This window comes from Meles meles, chromosome 2, assembly GCF_922984935.1.
Source record: "Meles meles chromosome 2, mMelMel3.1 paternal haplotype, whole genome shotgun sequence".
Lineage (NCBI taxonomy): Eukaryota > Metazoa > Chordata > Mammalia > Carnivora > Mustelidae > Meles > Meles meles.
The window spans coordinates 147,329,809-147,347,600 of NC_060067.1; the positions used below are offsets into that span (position 1 = coordinate 147,329,809).

General features: G+C 39.7%; 1 long non-coding RNA gene across 6 annotated transcripts in view; it reads left to right on the top strand.

The window, feature by feature from the left end:
• The window catches only part of LOC123935034, a 102,040-nt gene that overhangs the window by 24,895 nt on the left and 59,353 nt on the right, over positions 1-17,792 (top strand). For 5 of the 6 annotated variants that reach the window (XR_006816872.1, XR_006816870.1, XR_006816868.1 and 2 more), the window contains exon 2: positions 13,977-14,072. This is a non-coding gene — a long non-coding RNA (uncharacterized LOC123935034). Of the gene's footprint in view, positions 1-602; positions 681-13,976; positions 14,073-17,792 lie in introns of all 6 variants that reach the window. The other variant, XR_006816869.1, reaches the window with a different exon arrangement.

The following is a 17,792-nucleotide window of genomic DNA, read 5'->3' on the forward strand; positions in this document are numbered from 1 at the left end:
ATTAAAACAAATATATGTGCATATATTTAAATTACTATATCAGTAAATTTGGTAAAATTGTTGTCATTTATTTCTTGTGGCTTTGAATATGCCCCAAGACATTGCCAGTTATTTTATGGACCAAGTTTGAGATTCTGGGCATGCAGATTTCCTAAATATCTTTCAGTCAGTGAACAAATATTTACCCATTATTATTTGGCACTGAACTAAGCACTTGAGTTACGATGGGGAATGTGGCATCCTGATTTCTTCCTCTGTACTTTCACCTGTGTGGGCCCCTTATATAGAATTCCCAACCCCCCTTTCTTCCCACCTAGTCAAGTCCTGTCTGTGGATATATCTCAGCATCCCACCTCACTCTGATTTTCTACAGTTCTGAGAAGACAGACTTTTTCTCTATTGGAAATAGATGCCTCCCTCAGACACCTAGCACCAAGTTGACTGAGTAGGGGGTGATATAAATTTCAAGGCCTCTTCCCAAAACTATTGCTGATACATACATTAACATGCCAGCAAAGAGTGTTTCTTCTACCAGCTAGGCTGAATTTCCCAAGTCAGTTGAGTGATTCCTGCCCCTTTTCATTGCTCCCATAAATTTGCAGAGTGGCAGAGGATCTACACCTCTTTTCTGAAGCACAAACGTGGTATGGCCGGCTACGTTTCTCATAAGCAGTTGGATGGTAAGAACTTGGGGGTATTGGGTACATCCTCTTTTCCTTGTGCTGTTTCTTTGAGACAACTCTGTGTGATACAGTCCTGATTGTCCTCAACAGGGTGCTATTTAGACACTTATTCTTACAGAGACTTATTTAGATGTTTTCTGTGTCTTTGTAGACAGTGACCAGGTTGTCTTTTACTTCATTAAAACGAGATCTGGGGGCGCCTGGGTGATGCAGTCGGTTAAATGTCTGATTCTTTGTTTTGGCCCAGGTCATGATCTCAGGGTTGTGAGATCGATCTCTGTGCTGAGCTTGGAGCCTGCTTGAGATTCATTTGTACTATTTTGAGATAGTGGGATAATATCTCCTATGAGTCTCCCATACCTCTTATCCAGCCTATATGTCATTGCTCATTTACTCTTACATGCATTAAGTATGATGCTCAACTTGTAAGTATTGAATGAATGAATGAATGAACGAACAAATTGTAGGAATAAGTGTTAAAGTCCAGGGTTTCAGTGTACCCCATGATACTTTTCCTCCTTTCCTTCCTTTCCTTCCTTCCCTCCCTTCTTCCCTCCCTTCCTTCCTTTGTTCCATGCCCAGCACAGAGCTCAAGGTGGGGCTTGAACTCACAACTTTGAGATCAAGACCTGAGATGAGATCATGAGTAGGCTGCTAAACTGACTGAGCCACATGTGCCCCCTTCCCTGATACTTTTTCTGACTGTTCCAGGCCTCCGTGTTATTCCCTATTCTGTGTCATTCATTAGTGGCTAAAATAGGCTAGCATAAATGGTTGATTATATTCCATGTTTATATTCTGTCCACTCAACCAAATTTAAAAGGCTGAGACTTTTAGGTTTTTAATCCATTTGAATTTGTTTTTGTGTATGGTATAAGAAAGTGGTTCAGTTTCATTCTTTTCCATGTTATTTCCCAACACCATTTATTGAAGAAACTTTTTCCCATTTAATATGCTTTCTTGCTTTGTTGAAGATTGACCATATAGTTGTGGGTTTGATGGGGGGGTTCTCTTCTTTCTATTGAGCTATGTGTCTGTTTTTGTGTCAGTACCATATTGTTTTGATCACTACAGGTTTGCAATATAACTTGAAGCCTGGAATTGTGATGCTTCCAGCTCTGCTTTTCTTTTTCAAGGTTGCATTGGCTATTTTGGGTCTTTGGTGGTTCTATACAAATTTTAGGATTGTTTGCTCTAGCTCTGTGAAAAATGCTATTGGTATTTTGATAGGAATTCAAACCATAAAAGTCCTAGAGGAGAACACAGGCAGTAACCTCTTTGACATCAGCTATGGTGACTTCGTTCTAGATCTGTCTCCTGAGGCAAGGGAAACAAAAGCAAAAATAAACTGTTGGGACTTCAAAATGAAAAGCTTCTGCATAGCAAAGGAAACAACAAAGGCTGAAGAAGATATTTGCAAATGACGTGTCTGATAAAGGGTTAGTATCCAAAATATATAATGAACTTATAAAACTCGACACCCCAAAAATGAATAATCCAATTAAAAATGGGCAGAAGACATGCATACATATTTTTCCAAAGAAGAAATACAGATGACCAACAAACACATGAAAAGATGTTCAAAATCACTCACCACCAGGGAAATACAAATCGAAACAACAATGAGATATCACATCATACCTGTCAGAATGGTTAAAATCAACAACACAAGAAACAACAGGTGTTGGCAAGGTTGTAGAGAAAGGGTAACCCTCTTGTACTACTGGGGGAAATGCAAGCTAATGCAGCCACTCTGGAAAACGGTATGGAGATTCCTCAGAAAGTTAAAAATAGAGCTACCCTACAACCCAGAAATTATACTACTAGATATTTACCCAAAGAATACAAAAATACGAGTTCAAAGGGATGTAAATACCCTGATGTTTATAGTAGCATTATCTACAGTAGCCAAATTATGGAATCAGCCCAAGTGTCCATTGACTGATGAATGGGTAAGATGTGGTGTATATATACACAATAGAATATTACTGAGCCATTAAAAAAGAATGAAGTTTTGCCATTTGTAATAATATGGAGGGAAATAAAAAGTATTATGTTAAGTGAAATAAGTCAATCAAAGACAAATACCATCACTCATCTGTGGAATTTAAGAAATAAATGATCATAGGGAAAAAAAGAGAGAGGCAAATCAAGAAATAGAGTTAACTGTTGAGAACAAACTGATGGTTCCCAGAGGGGAGATGGGTGGAGGAATGGGTGAAATAGGTGATGGGGATTCAGGAGTATATTTGTTGTGATGAACATCGGGTGATGTATAGAAGTGTTTAATCACTATATTTTACACCTGAGACTAATACCATACTGTATGTTAACTGAGTAGAATTTAAACAAAAACTTTGAAAAGAAAAGGCTAAGATTCTGTTTTATATGCTTACTTTTTTCTACTTTATGATAACATGCTCAATATATATTGGTTGCTATTGATAATGAAATTCTTGAAGGAAGGGCCTGGGTGGCTCAGTGGGTTAAAGCCTCTGCCTTTGGCTCGGGTCATGGTCCCAGGGTCCTGGGATCCTGGGATCCCCACATCGGGCTCTCTGCTCGGCAGGGAGCCTGCTTCCCTCCTCTCTCTCTGCCTGCCTCTCTGCCTACTTGTGATCTCTCTCTCTGTCAAATAAATAAAATCTTAAAAAAAAAAGAAATTCTTGAAGGAAAAGAAACAGTGAACTTCCAAGCTATTGTTGCATTTTGCTTTTACCTTTCTTTGTGTAGAAAGTTCTTGAGTCTGAAGTAGTATCAGTAGCAATTTATGTGATTATATCAAGTGTGGGTTTTATATTAATTATGCTAAACCAAATGAACTTGAGAGGGAACACAGCTTTTCTCTTGCTACATATAAGAAATTAAAAGTTGCTTTTTATCATATTTACTATAGTGGATGATCAAGAGTACAGGGGCTGTATGGAATAGAAAAAAGAGCTCTGTACCAGGAGTCAGAGCTTTTCTCCAGATGTGTATTTTAGGTGATCATTTTGTGTCTTTGCTACTTGTGAAATGGGAAAGGAGGTAGTACAATATGGCATAGTGGTTTTTAAGAACTTTAAAAAATGTTAACTTTTGTTGAAATGCAATCTTGGGGGAAAACCTACCACATACTGACATTCAGATAAAGCTATTGGGGCTCCTTGAAACACTAGAAGCCACTGGTGTCGTACGAAGAGTAATCTTTAGAGCTAGACCAATCTTACTACTTGTGCATGCTGAGACATTCAGTAATATATCTTCTCTCTGAGCCTCAATTTCCTTAAGTGTAAAATGGAAACAAAAAGGAAAACAACCCCAAAGGGTTGACATAAGCATTAAATGAGATAATACATGCAAAGCTTTTAGCATAGAGCCTGTTATATTAAGAGTAGTTTCCCATGCAGTGGCCATATATGAGCTGCTTTGTTGAAAAATACTTTACTTTCCTCTGACTACTGCTCCTTCCTTCCCAATGCACATGGCACAGCAGGAGCAGCAATATTACAACATGACCCAGTCTGCTGGCTACTGAGTCCTTTCTCAGCATGACTTGGACTAGGCACCAAGAACTTGGAGAGTCTCTCCAGTTAACACATTTGAGGAAGATGTAGGAAATAAAACTCAAGAGGGGTGCCTGGGTAGCTCAGTAAGTTAAGTGTCTGCCTTTGGCTCAGATCATCTTGGGGTCCTGGGATTGAGCCCCATGTTGGGCTCCCTGTGCTGTGGGGAGTCTGCTTGTCCCTCTGCCTCTCCCTCTGCCTCTCCCAGCCCTGCTTGTGCTCTCTTTCTCTCAAATAAACAAATAAATATTAAAAAATAAATAAAAACTCAGGAGTTGTCAGCAGTTTGCATAGGTTTCCTGCAGGGGAACAAGTCTGTCTGTGGAGAGGAAGGTAAAGAAGCAGGTAAGTCGAAACCAGCAAGTGAGGCAAGACACTGAGAGAGGTGATGGTGTTGGAGTTCCTGTTTTCTAGTATTCCTGAGACCTAATCTCATTCCTGTCCTCAGTTCTTGCAGGAATCCTACTGCCGGTTCCAGTCGGCAATGGGAGAAGAATTAGGCACAAACAAGTCAGCTTCAAGAGATTGGGAGCAGGGGGCAACAGTCCAAAAGACTGTGGCCACGAGCAACTCCACAGTCTCACTTTTATTAGATAGAAACAATAGCCAACAGAAGAATTGATGAAGATCAAACGCTAGTCACAAGTCTTGTGGACCGCAAGGAGGAGGATAAAGTTTATAGTTAACCAAGCACATTCAAAGGACTCATCTAAAAGACAAATGGCACTTCTGGGAAGAGAAAGGAGCTATAATGGAAAAGGGAAGTAGGCGGTATTTCGTTCCACCCAGAGCTGAGCGGGTGTTCCCGGGTGCTGGGCTTCCCTGAAGCAGGCTTCGTTCCGCCCTGGGCAGGCCGGGCGTTCCCAGCTGCCTGGCTTCTGTGAAGGGGCAGCCTTCCGCCCTGAGCGAGCCAGGCATCCCCAGCTGCCCAGCTTCTGTGAAGGGGTGGCGTTCTGCCCTGAGCGAGCCGGGCATCCCCAGCTGCCCAGCTTCATGGTTGTATATCGTCCTTCTCCCCAAAGACCAGTATATGTTTTTCTTAAGGCCATATCTAAATGTACTTGGCAACTAGTAAAATCCTCCAGGGGCTGTAGTTTAAGCAACAAATTGTTCCGAGGGGCAGTAGCACCTAGTATCAATAAATCCCTCTATTACCAAGCTAGTGTGCAGGATGATGGTATGACTTCTCATTAAGCCAGGAATTACATTTCCCAGAATCCTCTTCTGTGCTCAGTTCTCAGTTAGAGTTGGCTAACGAGCAACTTCCATGAGATTTGGAAGGTTGAAGAGAACCAAAGACCCTTATTTTCAGAAGAGCATCCTGGTAAGGCAGACAGACACAGAGGTGCCCCAGATCCCATCTTACTCCAGCTCTCCTCCACACTGTCCAGTTTTCAACTGCTGGCCCTGCTCATCCAAAGCAGGCATAGTTCTTTCCTGTCCCCTTATGCAAAAACTTGGCCCACAGAGGTCCTAGCTCCACAGAGGGAATATTTGCCCCCTTCACAATCCCACTGAAGGAGCTGCATATAGTTGCCTCTCAGATTTCCCTGCAACTTCCAACTAACCCACTCATGCCAATGCTTTTCGAGAACTAGTTAGAGACTCTCTCTCAAATCCTTTGACCTTCACTTCCTCAGCTACTCCCACATTTGTGTGTGGTCTATTTTCTATAATAAATCTCTTATTCCCACAATACTCTAGTGACTTTGCTGCTCTGGTTGAAGCCTGATTGCTACAACCAGTTTGTTTTTCTTTCACTTGCATACAAACCAAAAGGATTTATATTTTTTAGATTTTTCACATTCTTTAAACAAAAAAACCCTCACAGAGTAAAGAGAAGTATCAAGATAATGCTTTTGAACAAAATATAGATTTTGGAGCAAAACATTCATAAATTTTCTTACATTATTCTTTTTTATACATAAACAATGGGTTGATAATAACTCATGGTGATTTTATTAAAATTGCCTAATATGTCTTAACCTCTTAAGTCAAACAGGAAAATCGATGTGACTTTTGCCTCTTCCAGAGATACAGGTAATAACACTTTGAGGAAGGTACATTAGGAAGACACCAGTGTTGCAGGAATTTTCTGTCTTTAGTGGTCACAGTTCTTGGTCACACTGCTTCAAAGAATGAAGGGGTAGACCAGACAAAGAATGGGGGCAGCAAAGTAAAGTTTATTGTGCAATAGTACATGCTCCCAGAAAAGGAGGTGGTCCCAAAGGGTTGTCCCGAGAGTTTCTAAGTTTAGGGGGTTTTATGAGCTCTTTTGCAGAGCTATCTTAAGCAATCAGGGTATGCTGAGTCCTGCCAATCAGGGTTTTGGTCACATATCTGTCTACCTATTGGGTTAATGTCAACGTGTGGATGGTCTTTTTTGCTGACATCTGGAGGCTTAGGTCTTTTTTTTTTTTTTTTTTAAAGATTTTATTTATGTATTTGACAGAGATCAGAAGTAGGCAGAGAGGCAGGTTGGGGGTGGGGAACAGGCTCCCTGCTGAGCAGAGAGCCCAATGTGGGGCTCCATCCCAGGACTCTGGGATCATGACCTGAGCCGAAGGCTTTAACCCACTGAGCCACCCAGGCGCCCCAAGGAGGCTTTGGTCTTAACTGCTCCTTGCCTGTGATAGAGACAAATGCCTTGTGTTTAATTGTCTTATTTTACGATATTTTGCAGAAGTCATTTCTTCAAAGGCTGCAAAACAGAATGCTAGTGTGATCCTGTCTAAGTTGCAAAACAGGATGTTAGTGCCATTTTATCTTAGCTGTCCTGATGCCATATCTTCTTGTTGGGGATTCTGGCCCTTACTGTCCAACTAACTCCTAACACCAGGTCCTGGGGCGAAAGTTACAACTAGAACATGGAATTAGGGACAATGACTTCTCCTTTACCACTGTGGATCCAACCAGAAAAGCAGAAACACTAGGATAAGCGCGGGCACACACACATATTTGATACAAAGATTTGAACTTAAGCAATTGTGGGAGCTGGTTAAATAGTTTTTGTAGGGCTGTTGTCTTTGTGCCTGAGGCAGGGACTCAGAGTTCCAATCTCCTTAAGTCTTTAGATACTTCCTCTACAGTATACCAGGAAAGATTTTTTTCCCCCATTTAAAAAAAATTTAATTTCTTTTCAGTGTAACAGAATTCAATTGTTTATGCACCACATCCAGTGCTCCATGCAATAGTGCCCTCCATAATACCCACCACCAGGGTCCCCCAACCTCCCACTCCCTGCCCCTTCAAAACCTCAGATTGTTTTTCAGAGTCCATAGTCTCTCATGGTTCATCTCCCCCTCCAATTTCCCTCAACTCCCTCCTCCTCTCCATCTCCCCATGTCCTCCGTGTTATTTCTTACGCTCCACAAATAAGTGAAACCATATGATAATTGACTCTTTCTGCTTGACTTATTTCACTCAGCATAATCTCTTCCAGTCTCATCCATGTTGATACAAAAGTTGGGTATTCATCCTTTCTGATGGAGGTATAAACTCCATAGTGTATATGGACCACATCTTCCTTATCCATTCATCTGTTTGATAGCAAGTAATTGAAGTCTAATTTCTTTTTCTTAAAACAAAAAGAATTTGTTGATGTAGTCAGAGAGTTCAGTTCAGCTAACTTCAGATATGGCTAGATCCAGGGGTTCAAATGATTTTGCTGAGATGCTTATTCTCTTATCTTTACTAGCTCTTTTCCAGCCCTCCTCTCATCCTTTGATCTTTAACCCTTAATTTGTAACCCCTAACTCCTACTATGGACCTTAATTGTAGCTGAAGAAGTACTTCTTGTTATTTCTTAATAACAATTACAATTAATGATTGGCTTGTTTCTGGCCACATGCTTATTCCTGAGTCTGTGCTCTGAAGGGGGTACAGGGTGGTTTAATTGGCCAGGTCTGGGCTATGTGTTTATTTTTATAGCGGGCCTAGGGGTGGGGGAGTTGGTGGGAGGGGTGGAGTGGAATGAGGGCAGCTCAGGCCCTCCTGGACTGCATGGAATGAGACCTCTATGGGAAAGACAAATGCCGTTACCAGGTGAATTGGGTGATATTGGGCAAGCAGAAGCCACCAATATCCTCTATGTTTAGCAATTGACTGATTCTGGTCTTAAGCATGAGGCAAGGTCATGTGTGGGATAGGGAGGATAGAGAAGAAATAAATGCCTCACCCATAGGTTTGAGTTACTTTAGTCTAGCTTGGGGACATAGTCATGATTCCAGATCATTCAGACAATCTTAAGAGTGTAGTTTTTAGGGAAATGATAATATCCTGATGGAGTTATTTTGCTCATCTTCTTATATTCACCTGCCCAGCTCTGCGACTGCATTGTGCTCACCCACCCCAGAATGCTCTCCCTGCACTTCCTGTCACAGCTGAACCTAACATGTTTGCTAAGACTCAGCCCTGGTCCAACCTCCTGTATAAAGATTTCCCTATTTTCACCCTTATCTCTCTTTGGACGCCCGTGAGACTTCCTCTCTGAGCTACCTGTTATATGCTTCCACCTACTGCCTTGTGTTTGTAGTTATCTTTTCATATATAGGTATTATGTGTTCTCGATTCACTTTTAAGCAGAGGAAAAGACATTTGCCATAGCTATGTGACTAAAGAAAATCTCTCTGAGCATCCATTTCCCCATTTGCAATTTGACAATAGATAACACTGAGTAGTTGAAAGGATTAACCAAGATACTGTAAAGGGACTCTCCCAGGGCGTGGTTTGGGATAGGAATGTAATGATTGGTACTTGAGGCAGTGCAGAATAGAGGAAAGAAGGCCCAGCGCACTCATCCCGCATGCTCTTCAGCATGTGCTATGCTCCCCAAAGCTCTCATCTGAAAACGAAGATGTAGTTCAATAAGCATTTTGTTTTAGGTTGAGTTCCCTCAGAAGCAGATGCTGAGACAGAGATATACGTATGAAGGTTTATTTGGGAGATGACTCCAGGAAGTGCAGAAGGGGTGTGAGAAGGAGAGATAGGGAAGGGAAGGAAGCCAATGTGAGCGTAAGGGGTGTTAATGGGGAGCGGGGCCTCCAACCCACTGGGAACCTTTGGGAGACTTTGTAGCACACACTCATAATTATCTCCCAGAGAGAGGAGAGAAGCTGGTGCCTTTATCCCTTAAACAACATCTAGCGTTGATTGCTGGTGGCTAGCACCCCACTGAATTTCGCTACAATTCTGGCCTGTTTCTACCCATAGTTGCGTTTCTGCAGTGGAGAGAGCTCTAGGGTAGGGCTGCCAGATTAAGCAAATAAAAATAAAGGATGCCCAATTAAACTTGAATGTTAGATAAACAACTATGTTTTAGTGTGTGTTATGGGCTGACTTATGTCCCCCACCAGATTTGTACATTGAAGCCATCACCTGCAGTACCTCAGATTTTGACAGTGATTGGAGATAGAGCCTTTAAACGGACAAGAGAGAATGAGGTCATTAGGGTGGGCCCTAATCTAATATGATTGGTGTCTTGTAAGAAGAGATTAGGACACCGGTATGGAGGGAAGACTGTGTGAGGACATAGTGAGAAAAGGACATCTGCAAGCCAAGAAGAGAGGATTCAGAAGAGACCAACATACTGACACTCTGATCTTGGACTTCTAGCCTTCAGAATAATGAGAAAATAAATTTCGGTTGTTTCAGTACCCCAGTCTGTAGTACTTCGTTATGACAGCCCCACTAAATGAATACAGTGTGTATTACAATAATGCTTGGGACATACTTACACTAAATAATTGTTGTTTATTTGAAATTCAAATTTAGTTGAGTGTTTTACATTTTATCTGGTAACCCTAATTCAGGGGCTTGTTTAAGGGGTAAGAACAGACTACAATATCTGCATTTATTGAACATGTACCATGTGTTTGAAATGGCATTTATTGTGGAAATAGAAAATTAATGAGTAAGTCTCCAGACTTTGCTTACCTCTCAGTGTTACAATTAGGCTTGAATGAAGGAGGTATGTAGAACAGCTTTGAAGATTATAAAGTGCTACACAAACAAATAATACAAAATTATTCATTTTTTTTTTACCTAGTTCTTAATACATCCGGGAGAGGTCTGGTACACAGTAGCTGCTCAACAAATATTTGCTAAATCAAATGGAGTTATTATTAAAGGCAATCAATAAACATTTGTTTATTTGCTGATTAATGTCATAAAACTCAGGTACTGTTTTAATACCTTCCCCAAACCTAGCCATGCTTATTTTTGGAGACTCACCTCACATCAGACTATTCATATTAAAGTGAATAGCTCACCTACTAATCAATGGGAATAAATGTAAATCAGCATATTTGCTGAAAGCACTTTTTGAATTTAAGAATTTTTTTATAATTTAGTTTTTGAAAAGATTTGTCTATAGGGAACTGTTTTAGAATTAGCCTGATTTTTTTTCTTAAAAATTTTAAATTAACATATAATATATTATTTGTTTCAGGAGTATGGGTCTATGAATCACCAGTCTTACATAATTCACAGCACTCACCATAGCACAAACCCTCCCCAATGTTCATCCCCCAACCGTCCCATCCCTCCTAGCCCCCACCCCCCTGCAGTTTGTTTTGTGAGACTAAGAGTCTCATGGTTTGTCTCCCTTCCCCAGTCCCACCTTGTTTCATTTTTCCCTCCTTTCCACCCACAACCCCCCACCTTGCCTCTCAAATCCTCATATCAGGGATATCATATGATCGTCTTTCTCTGATTGACTTATTTAACTTAGCTTAATATCCCCTAGTTCCATCCACATCATTGCAAATGGCAAGATTTCATTTTCTTTGATGGCTGCATAGTATTCCTGTGTGTGTGTGTGTGTGTGTGTGTGTGTGTGTGTGTAATCTTCTTTATCCATTCATCTGTTAATGGACATCTAGGCTCTTTCAATTGTTTGTTGTGGGCATTGCTGCTATAAACATTCGGGTGCACGTGCCCCTTCGGATCACTACATTTGTATCTTTAGGGTTTAAATACCCAGCAGTGCGATTACTGGGTCCCATAGGGTAGCTCTATTTTCAACTTTTTGTGGAACCTCCATACTATTTTCCAGAGTGGCTACATGAGCTTGCATGCCCACCAACAGTACAGGAGGGTTCCCCTTTCTCCACATCCTCGCTAACACGTGTCATTTCCTGACTTGTTAACTTTAGCCTTTCTGACTGGTGTGAGGTGGTATCTCATTGTGGTTTTCATTTGTATTTCCCTGATGCCGAGTGATATGGAGCACTTTTTCATGTGTCTGTTGGCCACCTGGATGTCTTCTTTCCAGATATATCTGTTCATTTCTTCTGCCCACTTCTTTTTTTTTTTTTAATTTTTAATTTTTTTTTCTGCCCACTTCTTGATTGGATTATTTGTTCTTTGGGTGTTGAGTTTGAGAAGTTCTTTGTAGATTTTCGATACTAGCCCTTAATCTGATATGTCATTTGCAAATATCTTTTCCCATTCTGTCTGTTTCTTTTGGTTTTGTTGACTTTTCCTTTGCTGTGCAAAAACTTTATATCTTGATGAAGTCCCAATAGTTCACTTTTGCCCTTGCTTCCCTTGCCTTTGGTGATGTTTCTAGGAAGAAGCTGCTGTGACTGAGATTGAAGAGGTTGTTGCCTGTGTTCTCCTCAAGGACTTTGATGGATTCCTGTCTCACATTGAGGTCTTTCATCCATTTCGAGTCTATTTTTGTGTGTGATGTAAGAAAATGGTCCAGTTTCATTCTTCTGCATGTGGCTGTCCAATTTTCCCAAAGCCATTTGTTGAAAAGACTGTCTTTTTTTCTATAGGACATTCTTCCCTGCTTTGTCAAACATCAGTTGACCATAGAGTTGAGGGTCCATTTCTGGGCTCTCTGTTTTGTTCCATTGATCTATGTGTCTGTTTTTGTTCCAGTACCATACAGTCTTGATGATAACAGCTTTGTAATAGAGCTTGAAGTCTGGAATTGTGATGCCACCAACTTTGGCTTCCTTTTTCAACATTCCTCTGGCTATTCGGGGTCTTTTCTGTCTCCGTATAAATTTTAGGATTATTTGTTCCATTTCTTTTTTTTTTTAAGATTTTATTTATTTATTTGACAGAGATAGACACACAGAGAGAGGGAACACAAGCAGGGGGAGTGGGAGAGGGAGAAGCAGGTTCTGCTGAGCAGGGAGCCCAATGCAGGGCTCTATCCCAGGACCCTGGAATCATGACCTGAGCCAAGGCAGATGCTTAATGACTGAGTCACCCAGGTGCCCCAATTTGTTCTATTTCTTTGAAAAAAGTTGATGGTACTTTGATAAGGATATCATTAAATGCGTAGATTGTTCTAGGTAGCATAGACATTTTCACAGTGCTTGTCCTTCCAACCCATGAGCATGTTTTTTTTTTTTTTTTTCCATTTCTTTGTTTCTTCCTCAATTTCTTTCATGAGTACTTTAGAGTTTTCTGAGTACAGATACTTTGCCTCGTTGGTTAGATTTATTCCTAAGTATCTTACGGTTTTGGGTGCAATTTTAAATGGGATCGACTCTTTAATTTCTCTTTCTTCTGTCTTGTTGTTGGTATATAGAAATGCAACTGATTTCTGTGCATTGATTTTGTATCTTGACACTTCACTGAATTCCTGTATGAGTTCTAGCAGTTTTAGGGTGGAGTCTTTTGGGTTTCCCACATAAAGTATCATATCATCTGCAGAGAGTGAGAGTTTGACTTCTTCTTTGCTGATTCGGATGCCTTTTATTCCTTTTTGTTTTCTGATTGCTGAGGCTAGGACTTCTAGTACTATGTTGAATAGCAGTGGTGATAGTGGACATGCCGTGTTCCTGACTTTAGGGGAAAAGCTCTCGGTTTTTCTCCATTGAGAATAATATTTGCTTTGGGTTTTTCATACATGGAGATTAGCCTGATTTCTTAATTTTAGGAGCATGAACTTGAATGAAATGAAATGAATGAAAAAAAATTATTTTCATTAACTTCAAACTGAAATTTGGCTTTTTCTTTAATTACGAATCAATGTCACATATCATATTAATATAATATTATCTCTCTTGCCAAAAGAAGTCACAGATATTAAGTTTTATAGTAGTTGTAGATATCTCAAAATACCATTTATATCAATACAGTGGTTATTAAATCTGCTACTAATGCTAGTCTCATTATTTCATGGATTAATAAATTAGCACATATATTGCCAATTACTTTTTAAAAAGTATTTGATGGGGGCACCTGGGTGGCTCAGTGGGTTAAACCTCTCCTTCAGCTCAGGTCATGATCTCAGGGTCTTGGGATCCAGCCCCACATTGGACTTTCTGCTCAGCGGGGAGCCTGCTTCCCCTCTCTCTCTGCCCACTGCTCTGCCTACTTGTGATCTCTCTCTTTCTCTCTGTCAAATAAATAAATAAATAAATCTTTAAAAAAGTATTTGAAAATATTTTGGATAGTTAGTTTGCTTTGTAATATATTTAATAAGATTATTTTGGGAAGGGTTCCAGAAGCTTCACTAGACTTCCAAAGGAATCTGTAGCATAAAAACTATAGAGATTCTGTTAGTACCTCATGGATAAAACAGCTCAGGTGTGAGGCTCAGGTGTCTCTGGCCTGGTACTGCTGCTGCTTTGTTCTTTTCTGGAAAATAGAAGGCACTTTGCAGGCTCAGAAGAGTACAAGTGCATGCGGACGCAAGAAAAGTTAAAGTATGTCTAAACCTTGTTGAATAAATGACCAGATGGACTGGATCTAATACAGGCTTAACTTTACTATCCTCTAACAGGTGTTTTTGTTCACTGAATCAGCCAATTTGTGGACCTATGATGTGCCAGAGCCTGAGCATGGACTTGGAGAAGGGTTTGGTTCCGTCATTCATCGGGTGAGTGACCTCGAACAAGTTATATCTCTAAGCCTTAGTGTTATACTCTGTAAGAGGGAGATACTGATCATTAATTTCATAGGGTTATTAAAAGGATTAAATAAGAGGATGAATGTAAAGTCTTAAAAACATATAATGATAATAGAGACTGTAAATTACCATTTTGTCCATAAGGTCTTGCATCAGTGGTATTGTTAGCTGTGAAAGAAAAGCATATAAAATTGTCTTTGCTTCTAGGAGAAACAATTCTAAGAACGCTTTTAAGAATGGAAATGAGTCTGGGGCACCTGGGTGGGCTCAGTTGGTTAAATGTCTGCCTTCTGCTTAGGTCCTGGGATAGAGTCCTGCATCAGGCTCCTTGCTCAGCAGGGAGCCTGCTTCACCTCTCTCTCTGCCTTTGTTGCCTGCCTGCCTGTGTGTGCTCTCCCTCAAATACATAAATAAAATCTTAAAAAAAAAAGAATGGAAATGAGCCTGATTGACTAGATTCTTGTTGGCTAAAATTTGACAGTTAAGGAAACTCCTATGACAAATACATCTTTTCTTTTTGTTTTTTGTTTTTTTTTTAATAAAAATATTTTTTTATTTATTTTTGTTTATTTACAGTATAACAGTGTTCATTGTTTTGGCATCACACCCAGTGCTCCATGCAGTACGTGCCCTCCCTATTACCCACCACCTGGTTCCTCAACCTCCCACCCCCCCCCCCGCACTCCCCCCCCCCCCCCCCCGCCACCCCTTCATAACCACTCTGGTTGTTTTTCAGAGTCCATAGTCTCTCATGGTTCATCTCCCCTTCCAGTTTCCCTCAACTCCCTCTCCTCTCCATCTCCCCATGTCCTCCATGTTATTTGTTATGCTCCACAAATAAGTGAGACCATATGATACTTGACTCTCTCTGCTTGACTTATTTCGCTCAGCATAATTTCTTCCAGTCCCGTCCATGTTGCTACAAAAGTTGGGTATTCGTCCTTTCTGATGGAGGCATAATACTCCATTGTGTATATGGACCACATCTTCCTTATCCATTCATCCGTTGAAGGGCATCTTGGTTCTTTCCACAGTTTGGTGACCTTTTTGGTTTTTTAATGGTGCTTATTACCTGTCACGGCTGATTTCTGCCACAGCTGATAAAATGTTTAGTTTACTTTGCCACCTATTAAAGATATCTTTGCCCTTAAATGATTTTGCTTTTGAAGCATTGTTGACACATTTGAAAAAGTCATAAAAAGGGGGATTATGTAAATATATGAATGTTAAAATTGTATCAGTGTGTGTCATTGACTCATCAGTAACCTTACTAAACCATTCTTCATGTATATTATTTTAGAAACTATCAGGAGATCTATCATAATTATGATTTAAGAGTGCTACTCTACAGTTCTTTTTCCTGATACTTTATTTTCTAAAAGGCTATTTTCTAGGCATTCTTTTCTTTTGGTTTGTAATTTTGGTCATTCACAGGCATAAACCATTGTAAAAACAGTAATCACCACCAGGCTGTGCTGTAGTACCACAGTGGAAAAACACAGGCTGGGTCTGTGAAGAATTCTTAGGTCTTAGCCATATTATTTCTGTTTCTTGAAGCCTGGGGTGGTGGTTGTAGGGGAGACAAGTATTTAAGAGGAAAAAAAAAAGACTTTGCTGAAAATAAAGAATTTTAAATTCACAATGATTTAAAAATTCATATCCAGCAAAAAAGGTTTTCTCTGAGAACATTATGTTATTACTTTTAGAAAAAATTGCATCAACCCAGTCCTGTTAGTTAAAACCATTTTCTGGGTGGAAAAATACATTTTAAAACTCTGTCAAAAATTTTGTTTTCTATATTCTCAAGTTGTTGATGGATAAGACTATATTTTGAGTATTAAGATGAGGTATATTTTATTTAAAATTATATCAGTATATTCGATATAAATCAAGCTTCAGAAAATATATGACCATTTCAACTCGAAAACAACTTTTTTTCTGGGGTAAGCTCTTTTTTTCTTTTTTGCTCTTGTTTTTCCCAAATGTCAATATTTATGAGTCAGGGGTTGTGGGAAATGTTACCTAGGGCTACAAGGGGCCAGAGTTTGCCCTCTTCTATCCCAGGGGAGTTGAGTATGAGTGCCAGAGGGCAGTGTTTGGCTGGAAGGACCCAATTCCTTCTTTCTGTGTACCCTGTGGTCTGCCCTTTGAAGTGAAAGAAAATTCTGTACTCAGCGCAGCTTCATAAGATGTCAATTTAAGATGAACAATGCATACAAGTTTCTATATATCTTTTTAGCTTAGAAATAGATACAGACTTACAGAAAACAAACCAAAAAAGCCAGAATTATGCAATTTATTTTGAGATTTTGTGAGCTCCTCAGATAACATATTAAGTCAAAATTTCTGGATAAGATAATTTTTGGGCCACATCACTGTCCAAACATCAATCACTTCAGCTTTAATCCCTTTTAGGATTTGCGGGGGTGGGGGGGGGTGGGGGGGGTGGGGGGGGGCTGTTAGTTTGGGTGATGAATGGAGAGACAGAAGACAATGAGAAGGAAACTTGCAGAATTAAGGTAAGAACCTCACAAAATATTAGTAAATTATAGAGCCTGTATTTATTTGGAAAATGGATTGTTATCCGTTAGGATAATGAAAAAAAAATTCATTACTTAAACCAGGTGCTTTATTTTACTTTCTTTCCTTTCAAATTGTCAGTCAGTAGGGGCTGAACAAGACAATAAAAGGTAAAAATGAACAAGCTTCACTAAGCAGAATAAAACTAGGAGATAACTGGAAAATCGAGGCCATTAACAACAACAACAGCAACAACAAATCAGAAACACCCTTAAAAACAAAAAAGTCACCAATTTAAATATGTCTCTAAGGTCAAATGAAATGCCCTGGTGTTGATTCTCAACTTCCTCTTATGTTTTATTTGAAGGATCTCCTCTTTATCCTTTCCCTAAGTTAAATCTTTAACCTATAACCTCCATAGATGATTAAGGCTGCAAGTGTTTTTTTAAACTCAGGATCATGATTTTTTTCCCATTTGCTTTATTCACTTCAACAGTTCTTCATTTAGCTTGCTTTATTTTTATATCTCCCACCCAGCACTTAACCGGTTCAAGCACTTAACTGGTTTCCAAAGGCTCCTTATATAAATAACTCAATAAAAATTCATTGAATATTTTATTTTCCCAGATCAGGAGGTAATTGCACTATTTCATTTTGCAGAAAATTATGACAAAAGATTTGAGATTTGAGATTAATGGAAAAAAATTAGGTGGAATGATAGCATCAGTTTTTGGGGGGGGGGGGGGAATCCACATCAGTGTGACCTTTGACTTTTCTCTCTGCCCTGGTCAGGTAATTTTGAGTGCGTTTCTTCTACTTGCCAGTGGTATGCCAGTATTCTGCTGTTTAAATTCCCCAAGTCTCAGTTTCTTCACCTATAAATGGGGCTAAAAATATTTACTTCAGAGATGTGGAGAGGATTAAATTAGTAACCTGTTCAACCTTTGTGTACAATAGGTGCCTGGCATGCAAGAATTTCCTTCTCCCTTCCATCAACAGAAATACAAAACTAAAATACAGGCTTACCTATATTATTTATCTCTATGTGGGTGACATACAAAACTCATTTAAATCAATTTGTACAGTGCCCAACATTCCAGTACATTCTATTTTTGCAAACCAATCATTAACATGCTTAATGAAATTAGCTTTGGAGGGATGCCTGGGTGG